The following is a 14,725-nucleotide window of genomic DNA, read 5'->3' on the forward strand; positions in this document are numbered from 1 at the left end:
TAGACTGTCTTATCAAAGTCCAAGTGATTAAAAACCCGTTTCTGGAATTTCCAGCTTCCTTTCCAGTGCTACTTCAATTAAATGGTTGCACCGGGCAAAATTAAGAGCTGCTTCGGCAGGAACATCCTCCTTTAGACTGCCCTCATCACTGCAGGCGGCTGGGCAGGATTTCCTTCTCCACCTCACCACATTAGCGTTAAGCTCATTCTCAGTGAGATTTCCATCCAGCGTTTCATTGCTCTGCATGTGTTACTCCTGCCGGTTTGTTTGGCAAACTAACGAGCTAACGCGCCTGCGCCCCCCCCGCAGCATTGCCCTGTGACCAGGCGCAGCTGCAGCTCGTGGGCTACAGAAACGTGGGGCTGAGCGACACCATCCCCGCAGCGTCCGGCAACGTCACCCCATCCCTTACACAGCCCGGCCGAGCTCTCACTCGGACATAATTCACTGTTCAGCCATGCCCTTCCTATTCTGCCAGTTAAAAACTGCTTTAATTCCCAGCCCAGGCTTGCTCCTGTTTTCCATCCGTCACCTGCTAAACCTTATCTTTCAGCTGAAATTGCTCTCCTCACTCTCGGATGTTCACTTTCTGTAAATACAGAGGGAAGTAACCATATGCATCCTCAGCTTTTGCTTCACTAGGTAAGACAGATCTAGCTCTTTTTTGGTCCCTTTACCCTAAAAAGCCCAGGCTGGTTTAGCAGCCTTTTTCTGCTCTCAGTCCAGTCTGAATCACCTTTATCAAACACTAGAGTTATTCACTGTTCTCCTCCTGGAAATATCTTGCCAAACCACTTCCCATTGACAAGCCCTGAGGCTCCTGAGCTGAACCTGGATCCCCAGATCCCCCAGCACCATCAGCCACCACTCCCAGGAGATGGCAGACCTTCCACTCCACACCGAAAACCACCCTTGTTCCCGTTCCCCAGCGTGGCCAATGGCATCCTGAGCACCAGAGATGTCCTCGCCAAAGAGCTGTCCCGCAGCGGCCCAGGTGAAAATGTAAAAGCAGAGTCACTATGTGCACACCTGCATTGACATTTGCCCTCTGTCCAGTGTGAACGCAGGCTGGCACCGCTCAGCCCCTGCAGGCTGTGTTTGTGGAGCTGCCCCTGCCCCAGGCTACAAGCCCCACTCTCTATTTGCTCCCGCTCAGACACCTGAACACCACCCGAATACAGAAGCACTCAGCTGTGGGAATGCTCACTCTTAAAATGCTTGGAAACAGGCTCACGCTTTCTTCAACTCATCTTTGACTGAACTGAAGCAATTCAAACCATCTCCTCTGGCTCTCAAGGAATTTGAATGGGCCAGATAAAAGCTTGGGAACTCCAAGATATCCAAAGTGAATAAGAATGGTCTTATGAATAAGAATGGACTTTAACATGACACCTGTCTTAAGAATGTGCAAGAGGACAACAAGTTTGTTTTCTTCATCTGCCAAAATGGTGACTTAGAAGTGAACTGAAAATGTCACAGATCTTTGAGGTGGCTTTTGGCTCCACCGACCATTTGTATTACAGCATATTTCAAACTCACCAGAAACAACTGGTCAGGTTCTTTTTAAGCTACCAAACGCAAGAGGTTCAAAACATGACTACTCTGAAGCCCTCTTGGTTCTGTGCGATGAAAATAAAACCCAGCCACATTACAAAGCCCCACATAAATCATACACTTAAACAGGAGGTGGTTCATGCAACAGTTAAAGAAATATCGCAAATAATCTGGTTTGTCTTCAGTTGCTGCACGTGGCATTCAGGAGAAAAAGAAAAATGAGCTCTACAACCTAAAAACCATTAGAGAAAAAGTGACAGTCCATCAAGGCAAAACAGCCACAGTGTGTAAACCTCTAGTATTTTTAAATGGCTCCTTGCAAGGACAAGTAAGAGCACATGGCCAGCTTCAATGGTGTAACCAGCACCAGGTGAATGAGCTTTCTTCCTACCAGAGAGCTGGAAGGGCGGCTAAATATCCCTACGGACACCCAAACCATTTGTGAGATCTCTGTGCACTGCCGGGCCAGCAGTGAGGGGCTGCACAGCCTGCCTAGCACAGCACAGCCTGCCCAGCACAACCAACCAGCTCTTCATCTCGGCAAGTCTCTCCTTCCATCTAACCCTGGGTTTTCCCTTCTGCTTTACTGGAAGGGATCAATTCAGCAGCCAATTAATTACCAGCACCTAATGGACACTGCCAGGCAGCCAGCAGGCTATTTTGAAAGCCACCGTCCTTTAAGACAAATTACTGGAGGCTGAACGTGACACCCGACGATGTACAACTGTTTTGATTGTGCTCTAATCTTATTGTCCTGGTTTAGCTGTACTGAAGTGTTTAAAGTGACTGCAGTAATTTGGTGCATCAGGTCTCCTGGGTGTGTTTTTTCCTGCTTTGTCTATTTCTTCATTATATGATTGCTGCTCTATACAAGTCTGTGTTCAGATTTGACTCCTGTACAATGAGGGAATTTTGGTTTTAACCATGTCCATCAGGTAGTTTTGGTGTATACAGCCGCTAGATGCTTTCTACTTTTGTAAAGAGACAACGAAGGTGTAATTATTCTTGGGATGGTTATTCTGTTATTCTTGCTTTTAAGTGTCTGGAAAATGACCAGTCCACTTTTCCCCACATGGCATTTTCCTTTCACAATACTTAGAGCAAAGTAAAAGAAAACGCCATCACTGAGAAACAGTAAGTTCCCAGTTGGTGACAGCAGCTCTAACAAGGGAATTTTTAAGTAGCCTTTGAAGCTCCCTTTTCAGGGTAGGAAACTACGTGTTTGCAAAAGAAATCACTGCTCATTTGTGCCCAACTTGGTGCAGAAGCCACTAAGAAAATCTAAAAGCAGCAGAGCTATCGATTTGATAAGCAATTCAGCCAACCGAGGTTAAATGCATCATGCGATTTCCCCTTGCCAGCAGGCTCAGCAAGCAGCAGTGCCGTATAGCCGGCCGGAATGCCTCATCTCACGTTTCCCCTATGGAGAAGATAAAATAGCCAGGAATGCCTCGAGGGGAGCTCATTCCACACTCGGAAAAGGCCGCACAGAGCAGCAGCAGCCAGCAGTGGCACAGCACACACAGGCCTGCACCCACAACACCGTCCTCGGCAGGTCCCCGCGCAGGGGACAGGGCACAGACTGGGTGCAATGTTGGGGATAACACAGGAAATGTCCCACACACTTGTCCTCTGCCTCCCAGGAGGGCAATACCCAGCCCTGCTATAGGCACCAAGGCTGACAAGGGATCTGCCCTGTTTTGTTGGAGTTGCTCCAGGGAGAGGGGGAGCTGCTTTTTAATAAAGGCCGTTTTGAAGGATTTTAGTGCCATTTAGCACCATTCACTGAGCTGAGCGTCTGAGGGCAAAATGACACTACACAGGGCTATGGCTTTCAAGACTGAAATCCTGGAGACCTCCAAAGACAGCGCAGCGACACCTGAAAGCTGCGTACCGCACAACTAGGGATCACAAACAGCCATGTCCAGACTGTGGCCATGATGAGAGTGGAGAAGGAAGCCAAGCCAGAAAAGGAGGAGCGTTGTCCACTGGTTCACATGGGAACAGAGGCTCCTGGGGCAGACAGAGATGCTCCCTGTCTCAGCTCCCCACATCTAAACACCAGGCAGCTGTGTTTGCGTTTATTTCTTTCAAGTAGTCGCTGTTCTTCAGCATCAGAGGGATGCAGAGAACATGACCTCTCCACAGTACCAGAAAGCAGAGAAACACAAGTCCAAACCCCAAGGCCTACGATGAAGCCCCGCTATGTAGGCTGACGATCTCTTTTCAAACCTCATGGTGACAGCAAGCTTCATTGAATTGGGGGCAAACCCAATTACTCCATCTTTAGTTAACCGATAGTTCCAAAAGCTGGGTCTGCATGAGCTACACTGCAAAGAACTCCCTATCCGAACCCTCATATATGTGGGGGAAAAGATGAAACAGCTCCCTGGAATCACACCGCCACCAGACTTAACCTCTGCATCGCACAGCAGAGCTACTCTGTGCAGCTGAGGAGGCTGCTAAAAATCCTGTGATCTTTAGTGGTTTCTTGTGCGTTGTTTTAAGACAGAAAAAACTTCAGTGCACCTGAGAGGACACTGTGGGCAGCACAGCTGGAGGGTCACGGCTCGCGGGGAGGATGAGTAGCTCTGTTTGTGTCCAAGCCTCCCCTGCTGCCCGCAGGTAAAGTGGGACTAGGAGGCATTTCCCTGCTGTATGGAGAGGAACCTGTTTTCTGGTACTTTGTAATGTATAGAAACAACTTGAAAGCCCAAATACTGTCCCACACTGGATTCATTCCCTATTGCAGTGTGCGCAACAGCTCCAACACGCAGCAGTTCTGGCAAAGGGGCACCTTCCTCACAGCACGGTCTCCCTTGTGCTGCTGGCGTCCTCAAAAGCAGCACAGGCACTAACTGGTAGAGACAGGCCCTTTTGCTGCTGGGCTGACAGATAAACCAGGGAGCTGGTTTCATTCCCAGCATAGAAAGTGAACCCCTTGCTGTGCTAAAAGGCTTTGCAGATGATGACGGGCATCCCCCCCCGAGAAGAGTCCCCAGCCGTGATAACATGTCCGGCTCAGCGACGGCTCTGGGCAGTGCAGGCACAAGCCCGTGTCCACGCACACTGCCAACAGCCGTGCTGCCGCCACCCGTCCGCCCAGCCAAGGACACGTGTGGTCAAAGCGATGTCGAGTTAGCAGCCAAGGCAGAACACAACGCATTCCTGTCTGTGCAAAATGCTGGGTCTTATATTAATGCGAGTTACAACGACTTAAGTCAGAGGTTTTCCAGCTGACTGTGGTTTTCCAGCACAGACCCAGCCTGCTTACATTCCTGGGCACCTTGCGTGCAAATCCACTCATTTTGCTCTTTCCTTACACACTAAACACAAAATAAAAGCACAGTCCACCCCAACCCATCTCTTTGTCCTTTCCCTCTCGTGCCGGGTATCCACCACAGCAGCTTCTGTCTCCCCAGTGCCACGATTACAGCCCATTTTACATGTCTGCAAAGGAAAGCAATTACCATCCCATTTTCTGACTCACCTTGGGGCCCTGCAGTAGTTTAATGGTCTTTTCCTCTGAGGTGAGAACTGCCACATCAAGCAACCAGTTTTTCTAGTGCATTGGTAGTACATTATTATTGCAGATCATGTACACGTAAAACAGACCATACCCATTATTATTGCAGATCATGTACACGTAAAATAGACCATACCCACACATATATTTATATGTACACATAAGCATATCAACAAACTCAGTTTATATGGCAATAGAAGCGTGGTGGTGTTATGGTGATGAACTTAGTGTCAATAAGTTCCCGTTCCTGGCCCAGAGGTGAAGGATTTTTTCATTTCATAGGACATCTCTTGCCTGCAACAAACTGAAATGGGCACAAATGTGGATTTCTGATACTCCACTAAATCTCCAATGCTAGTAAAACATGTTAAAAGAAATGTCACCAAAAGAAAGGGCAAAATATAGAGTGCAAACTGGTTTGAAATTTCAGAAGTGAAGGGCTAAATTTATAGTATTTGCAGTCATTCGATTCAAACCTTTCCTCTTGAGAAGAGGCAGTTCAACACCAATCAAAGGATGTCTGCATAACCAGAAATTCACTGAAGCGATGAGGCAGTTACAACTATTTAAATAAATGAAAATATAACCTAACTTGGTGTACTATACAGAGACAGCTTTCCCAACCTGCTGTCAGCTCCTCACAGACCACAGATCTCGTTTGTCCAAGTTCAGCTCCAGCACAGTCACTGTGCGGGAAAGACTTACAAACCCAGTCAGTCCCCCATCCCCATGAACCGCAGTCCGCCTCTGGCCAGCAGCCAGTGTCTGCGCGCTGCTGTGCACTGTCCCAAGAGGTCTGAACGGCAGAGCCCAAATTGGTGCCTTTAAACTACTAATCTGTGCTATGTGAGAGTAAAACTGTGATGAAGAGCATGTACTTTCAGCATAAAGAACGGGACCTGCCACTCTTTTAGCTCTCCGCTAACACAAAACACGGCGATAGCTCTCAACCTAGGCTAAGAGGCCATTTTCCACTAAGTATACACCTTTCTCCTTGATCCAGCATTTGATGATCGCAAAAATCAGTTTGCATCACTAGTTCCCAAGCCACGGGGGTGCAGACATTAATTGAAGAGGCTTTTGGTTCATGCTCCTTTTCCAGCAAGACCCAGTGTAAGTGCCCCCCGTGCAGGCCAGGTTAATATCCTCGTGCTACGGAGCTCTCCTCAAAATTAGGTTAATGACCCCCCCATTTTGGCCCAGAGGGGTGCAAAGCAGGTACTCACTTTGCACAGCAGGGAGCAGCAGCAGCCGGGCATGTCCAGGGCGTTTGGCTCTTTCCACACAGCCATAGCACCTCTTGCCATGTCACATCGTCATCGCACGGGGCTGTCAACAGGAACAGAGGCAGAGCTGTAGGTCCTCACATCTCCCCCTCCCAGCCTCAGGGTGTCTTTGAAAGCCACACACCCCACAGACAGGTCTCTCTTAAAAATCCACCTAGCAGCTGGGACACAGCAGCCGCAGACCCACAGCATCCCACAAAGGAGAGGGAAAATGGGGACATACAGGCTGTGGACCACGAGCGTGACTCAGAATAATGGGGAATGTGTGGGCAGAGCTCTAGATTTTGAATGGCTCCAAGATACAGCGGTGCCCTGGGATTCCTGCCACACACAGGAAAGGGGGCTCAGCAAGAAAACACTGCGTGGTAAAGCACCTGAGTCCTCCTAAAGGTTTGTTATCCTAACTAGAAGAAGCCACCAAACCTTAAAAATACAAAATATTCCCATTAAGTAATCAGTACAAGAAGACAGTCACTGATGCTGAGCGTCACCCAGGAGCGACTGCAGATTTTGAGCTGCTCTGCGATAATCCGGTGACTCCTTTTTCTGGCCCAAGTTCTGATCTGCCTCGCTGAGAATAGGGGCAGATGAAAACAGTGCCTCTGGGGAAGATGTTGGCTCCTGCAATTTTACAAGCTGTCATCACAAGACAGTTTAGAGAACGATCAGAAACCCAATGAGGCCAGGCCCGGGGCGTCTGTGTGGCCTGTTTGGGGTCCTCCTCTCTCCCCACTCCAGCATTTCATCCCTCAATCCACTCTGGCTCATTTGGGTCTTCCCGAGTGCCCATGGGAGGCTGCAGTGGGGCCGGTATCTGCACTGGTGCACATTAATAACCCTAAGGTGGCGTTTTAATTTTGCCTTTGTTTCTTACCATCCGAATCTATTTTGACTCCCAAAGTGGAGCCTGTTTTGCCTGTGATGGTGACCAGTGAGTGATCTCCTGTCCTCATCTTCACCCACCAGCTTCTCCCTCCTGTTTTCTCCCCAGTGCCACTGAGGAAGAGGAGAGAGAGTGGCAGGGAGGTTGTCGGGCAGCCAGACAAGGTCAACCCGCCACATCAGATCAAATACAAACCCACAAGAGATTCTGAACCCCTGTTTTAAGTCTCAGGTTTTCACACACACACAGAAGTAGAGGGGGAATAAACAAACAATTTTCAAAAATTCACATATTAGTCAGAAAGAAAGTTCTTATTTTAATTAAAAAGGTTTCTCCATCCCTCTGAGCCATTCCTGGCAGTAAACCTGCGAGTCCAGCTTCACAGCACAGCTACGAGAGGTGGGCCATGGAGAATCGCTTCTTTTTAATTATTTAAACCAAGGAGCTTTTCTTGTCATCTCAGTGCTTTAAACGGGCGACCCAGCAGCAACACATCCCAACAGCATCCCATCCCGCTTGTTTCGCCCTTCCTTCCTTGCGGGAAGATGCAACTTTCGGCAAATCAAAAGTATCCTCACAACAGCCCTGATATCTTGGGTCACTGCAGCTCATCCCCTCACAGCCCCTTTGATGGCTGCCATGAGTTCAGCAGCCCCGTCTGGGACCTGATGCAGGACTCGTGGTCTCGCTTGGGCACCTCAGTCTCCAGCGGGGTTACAGATACTCCCGCTCTGACAGTTGACATTGCTACAAATGTTTTAATCACAAGTTTTATCTCTGTTTTACACAGATAACGGCAACAACAGCCTGTGGCTATTGATCAGTCAACATTCAAAACCCAGAAAATACCCTCAGCTGTTTTATCACCTGCCCTTAATATCAGATGCTCCTAATTGAGGTCACCTGCAGGGACGGTGCAGGTGAGGAGGCCTCGTGCTTTCTGTATCAGCCCGGCCAGTCCCTCCCCTCCCCGGCACGGCAGTGTGGCTGCACAGGGTGGAACAGACGCTCTCCTGGGCGGTGGGGTCAGCACCCTCCCAAGTACCATCTGAGAGTGGATCTTTGCCCCTCTCTGCAGCACTGCATGCTCAGAACAACGGGGTTCAGCTTGGGGTCCTTCAACCTCAACCAGAACTGCGAGAATAAATCCAAATGATTTCCAAGTGCAAAAGAGGAATTTGCTTACAAATAAACCCAATTTTTTCACATACCCTTTGGCTTTATCTGGAGAGCAGTCTGCACACTAAGACACAGCCATCAGCACAAACAGGATTCCAAATACCTCTAAAGAGCCTCTCTGCAGCTGTTTGACGATGGTGCTTCATTTGGATCTGCTTTCCAAACACTTACACAGCACCCCCTCCCAATCACAACATGCCACTTCGAAACGCCAGTACCACTTAGCTCCTAAATCCATTAGACCATGAAGAACTAAACCTAGAGAAACAAAAAGAACCCGGATACCTACGTTAGCACCCAGCTGAGCTGACAGGTGTTATCCCGAGGGCTCCGTGGCAAAACCATCCTCAGAAGCGCCGCACCTTGACCTTTGCACAGCAGGCGGCATGAAGCTGATCTCCGAAACCCGTAGCGTCTTCCCAAAAGGTGCTAATATTAACTATAGCCCTGTGTTTCTTTGCACTCAAGGTCTCTCCTGTCAGCTTTCTGGCATTTGCCAGCGTGGTGCACGCTTTACTGGGCAGATATGGAGCTGCAAATTCCTTCATACTTCTCTACGCGTGGCATTCTTCAGCGAAGCGCTACCCAGCCAGCAGATGACAATGCCACTTGCTGCTTATTCCTGTTGCAGTTTGTTGAATTAAAACCTCTTTGTTCGCAAGCTGTAAACAAATTCTTCTTAATCTTTCAATAAAAAATGTCAATTATGCTCTCTAACAATGTAACTTCATTGTGATGAAAGAAGGCATTGCTATTGCTTTAATCGTGATAACATATCAGCTGCTTTTAGAATCAATTCCTTTTTGTGCAAATTTAATGACCACGCAGTTATTCAAATTTCAGACTAACAGACCGGGCTTCAGACCCGCAGCTCACTTGTCCTGAGCACGCAGCCTTGAAAGCAACAGAAAAGTCTCTACAGAATTTCCAAGCTCAGAGCGCCAAACACCTTCACAAATCACTCAGCGCCACCGGACCTGGGCCCACGTTGAACTCGGCTGCTGCACTGGAGGGCCAAGGAAGGAACGCCAAGTCCTCAGCACGCTGTCGCAGGCGCTTCTCAGGCTCACGGCTTCGTTTGGCTTCGCTGGGAACCGTGTTTACGTCCGGCTTCCTCTGCTCCCTGGTTTCGGTGCATTTCCTGCAGAATCGCTGGCCGCAGCACATGTGCCCTTCAGGCATTTCAACTTGTTTTTTTCTCATGCCAGTATTTATCCCATTTGTTTCCAGAATCAGCTGCAGCTTCCAAATCAGCGTCCGTAACTTTCCACTTTGAAGTATTCAGGACACGCCTGCTGGGAAAGCATCTTCCTTGCTCCCCTGCTCGGACCCTCGCAGGCTTGCCCTCCATGCCATTCATTTTCTCCTCCTGCAGAGAGCTCCCTCCACAGCGAAGTTGTCCATCCCCAGCTAATCCCCCCCGTTAACCACTTACATTCCAACCACCGCTCCGCTTCACCCTAACCACGCTGTATTTATGCTTCATGCAGCCAGAGACGGCTGCTGTCCCAGGATCTCAGCTCACTCGCAGGTCCCATCCCCTGCACGTGTCCCTGCTCCCCAGCTCTTTGTTAGGAGAGGACAGACACAGCCTGAGACACTGAGAACAGCCCTCCACCGCGGCTCGTGGGCAGCCGTCCCGGTCCCACAGCGAACAGATGGACCAGCATCACTGCATGGTTTGGCATAGGCCAAGCCAGAGCTACGGGAACAGGGACTTCCCAGGTGCACAGAAGCCCTTAGCAAGCTGAGTATCCAAAATAGCGAGCAGGAAAATAAGTACAAAAAAAAAAGCCCAGCCCTCCAGAAAAGTAAATAGAATCAGCAACACCCGTGGTTTTGAGAACGGAGCCCTGGTATTTCTGAAATGCCTGAGGATGAGGTTGAGAGCTACATTTTGCCTCCAAGCCCAAAGAAAACGGATGTTGGTAAAGCAGTATCGCCATCGCCTCCCTCTTATCCTGTCCACGAAACAATAAAAGATGAACCAGTTCACTCAGTCACATCTTTAAGTAGTCCTTGTAATTCAGCATTTTCGTGTATCACACCTTGCATTGCTGTCATCCCTTTTCCCTGCTCTTATGGCTCGAAGTTGTTCTGGTATGTAACAGTAGATTTATGGGGCATCTTTGACTGCTGATGTGCCATACTCCTCACCACCTCTCCCCTTTTTCCAAACAGACTTTATCCTTCCCAACAAAAGAAGAATAGACAACATAGTGGCAGTGAACCAGGCTCCATCTTCTCTTACCTCTTTGTGTTTGTTTTTTGGTTGGTTGGTTTGATTTGGTTTGGGGGGGTGGGGGTGTTTCATATATACATATATATATATATATATATATATATATATATAGCTTCAACTTGATTGTTTTTTATTTGGCTTTAACTTACACTTTTCTGGATAAAAATACAAGTTTGTTTTTGGTGGATTTGGGTTTTTGTAACCAGTCGGGAAGGATGAACACTGAACTGACCTCCTTTCACTCCTCCAGCAGGCTTCCGCTTGCTGAGCTTCCCAGCATCTGGGTCCTCAGCCCCGCACAGACCCGCAGCCCTTTGTCTGTTCTCCCATAGCCAATCCCTTTTGCCAGCGGCACGGATTTTCTGCAGGAACCCGGGTTTAATGTTTCTTACCAGCTCTGTTCTCTTTCTCCACGGCACACAGCTCTTGCTGTCTCTAGAGGTGCCTGGGCTGCGGACACAGTGCAGGAGAAGCTTAAAGCTGAGCAGGTAAGGAGCTGGCATCCGGAGGACGTTAAACAGAACATTGAAATTATCTGGGCATTCCCCTCTCAGGCAGACATGACCCATCACGCTCCCAGCACATGCAATGTGATAGGATCAATGAGAAGGGGGAAAACGTTAATTAACTTTTGGTATATTTGTATCTCGGTTCACATCAGCTTTACGAAGTGGATGCGGTGCTGGCACAAAGCAAACATCTGATCTCCCTTCCCACTCCCACCCCAACAGGCCATCCATACTCGCATAAAGGAATAAGTCTGCTTTTATAATTATAAAAAATAGAATAAATATATATATGTATATATACACACAGACAACTTGACAAGCTACCCACCCGACAAGTGTGACGAACACTCTGGATAAGCCCGCAGTGACGATCCAGGCAGTGAAGGTCCTTTCTAGAGAAACTGTAACTTTACCTACAGCTGGACAACACTCACCACATCTCCCTGTCCTGCTCCCTTCCCACCTCCTGCCGCGGTGATGTGTTATCTGGGACACCCCAAACAAAAGCCAGCTCATTTCACCAAACACAAACTAACACAACAATACTTTCATTTTGGTATTACCTACATTTCAGCCTCAAACTTGTTTACACTAATCTGCTAATCCTATATAATATTGACTTCCCCAGAAGGGAGATTATGCTAATCAGGATTTCTGAAGGATTTACACATGATCCTATATTTACTTTTGAACTTGTCAGAGTGACAAAGGGAACAGGTTAGCGCTGCGTGTTGTCTGGATTAGGAGTCGAGCTCCAGCGCCGTCCAAACCTATACCCTCCAAAATGTCTCTCTAGCAGGCAAACCAACATATTTATGATCACCTTTTCTCCTCAGATGAAAGGGTAACTGCAACCATCGATGGGAGCTTCTGCAAAGCACAAACCTTAGTACATCCACCCAGCAATGCTTCTGTCACACTTGTGATTTAAGGATCTTTCAGCTTCCCAAATCGAATATATGGTCTTGATCTGAAGAACGATGTTGATGTCTTCAAGAAGAATCAAACCAAAATCAGTAAATTCAGGAAGTACTAAACATATTGACTGGAGGCAAAACCCACAAAACAGAAACGAAGCATCACAAAGCTATCCAAAAAGCAGCAGAAAAGCACATCTAAGGTGTGAAACTGGGAAGAATCTCATTTTGAAGTGACTGACAGTTTCATGTGATCAATTGTACTACATATTTTTCGGTGTACGATATGATGTGTTAAATTTAATGGGAGGCCTCTACTTTTATTTTAAGCTGGGGCTTTAAACTAAATCACTACATGTGATGCACAGAAAAGGGGTTTGGTTCAGCAGCTTAAAATCTATGCAAGGGAGACTGTAAGTCTGCAACAGCCCTTGAGTTTCCACATGTCACCATCGTCAGGAACACGATGCTGCACCATTACCCAGATGGAGGATGTTCTGCTGCAGAGCCAGCTCAAGTGTCAGTGTGTTTACAGGATCCCTGGGACACTACGAGTGAAGTCTGCGCCCCCGGTACAATCCCAGCAGCGAACTCGTCCTCACTGCAGGCTGCCCAGAGCGCCTCTGCTTGTTCCCTGCCTGGCAGACGCGCACCAGGTCCAGGCAGGATCTGCCCAGCTTCAGAGGACGCCAGCGACCGGCCCAAAGAGCAACGCGTGTCCTGGGCCCCGGGGACCGCCACAGGAGCCGTGGGTTGCCAGGCACTTGTGAGCAGCTTCGGGTCCATGTGATTGGATTCCACAGCACCCACGGACTCACTGGAAAAAACTGCACATGCAAAAAAGCATTATTGTGTGGGTCTAATGTACTGCAGAAAAGGAGTCAGCTGCGAGCTGAAGGTAACTGACTCTGTGTAAATATCTGATTTCCAAAAAGAAGACTAAAAAGAAAAAGCAAAGCAACATCGGATTTCTTTCTAAATTGAGAGCGAGGATCCATGGGACTTGCCTTGTTTTATTGCTGATTTTCATTCCAGTTGTGCAGAACAGACGTTAGAATAAAAGTGCACCATACCCACATGGCCATCCTGGGGCAAGTCACATCACCTCCTTCCAGCCATACAGGGACACGCTTCATCCACAGACGCAAATTGTGCAGATACACACAGGGCACTTGCCCCAAAGTGCCCCAAACTACACAGATAGTAGAAGGTTTCAGAGCGCCGAGGGGAGAAGCGGCCAATGCCAAAGAGCTGTTCCAGGCTATTTCCAGGCTCACATAGCCCCAGGACACAAGGGTTTGGGTTTTTTTATACCCAGCCCCTCCAATTTAGACCGTTCATCACCAGGAAAACCTATCTGTTTCAAAGAACCCTGACTCTCTGCACAGCCAGCCTTGGCTTCTGTAGCTCTGTGCATTCTAAATAAAAAAGTAAAATATTAAGTTCCTTGACAAAAGGAGGAAAACATTAAATACCAGATGAGTTTACAACTTGCGTCTCCCCAGTTGTCCAGTATAGTGAGCACAGCACCATGAGGAATTCCTTCAGAAGTGAAAATTATTTCTGATAGTTTTTTTCACCACCCAGTTACTCTGACACGGAGCTGTTGATGTGCTTCTTTCAAACAGCACAAACCAGGAAAGGTCTGCAGCTTCAAATTCTGAGCTTGCCCCTGCTAAACTTAAACCAGTCAGCCTTGTTACAGATGATTACACAAACCCAACTGCTCACCCCCTGCACCACAGTTACTTTTGACTTAACCAGGCTTACAGCACGTTCCTTGGCCCCACTTTCTGCTGCCGGGCTTAAAGGAAGCAAACGTCCAAGAAGAGAGGATTAGAGGAGGTAGAACAGAGGATAACAGAGAACAGCAGGCGACAGATCTGCTGCTCCTCTGTGCCATATTGTTTCATTTTATTCTGGGATGGGTAATGATGTGAGGGACACTTGGTCACAGAAGGGTACGGGTTGTTTCCCTGGGGTCCGCACGCCTTTGGGCACGCTACCGCCAAATAAAACAGCGCTGTTTGAAAAACAGGCCAATTTGGCTGCAATTGGATAGGCCCCATCCACAGGGCACCTTCAGCACAGCTGCAGAGCTGCTGAGTAGTTATAGACAGGTCACAGAAAGCTCCCGCTCGCCTGGTGTTCTCACACGTCGGAAGAGGCACTAGACAGGAGGGAAGGCTCGCACACCACAGAGCTGCTTACAACAGACCACAGACAGGCAGAGCAGCGGGCAACAGAACATGAAACACAAGGATAAACTCCCACAAAATGGAAACTATCCTCCCATGAACGGGCAAGGAGATAACTGAGGGAAAACAAGAGAATTTCAGAAACCGAGGCATTTCTTTTCTCTCTACACAGAGCTGTTTTGGCAGCTAAAGATGAAGAGATCTGATACTCTCTAGGTAGCCTGACATAGACGTAGCAGACTCGGTAGCTACCTCTACATCCTTTCCTTCCCCCAGTACCAAAAGAATCAGTCACACTCGGGGTTCATCCAGCACTGGTTTAGGTCTATGTGCACTCGAATGCACTCGTATATTTTGATACAAATGGAGAGTTTGTGGAATTATAATTTTTTCTTTACATTCATCTATTAATATGTCTCCTGTCCTCAGGG

The sequence above is a fragment of the Patagioenas fasciata genome, chromosome 8, assembly GCF_037038585.1.
Source record: "Patagioenas fasciata isolate bPatFas1 chromosome 8, bPatFas1.hap1, whole genome shotgun sequence".
Lineage (NCBI taxonomy): Eukaryota > Metazoa > Chordata > Aves > Columbiformes > Columbidae > Patagioenas > Patagioenas fasciata.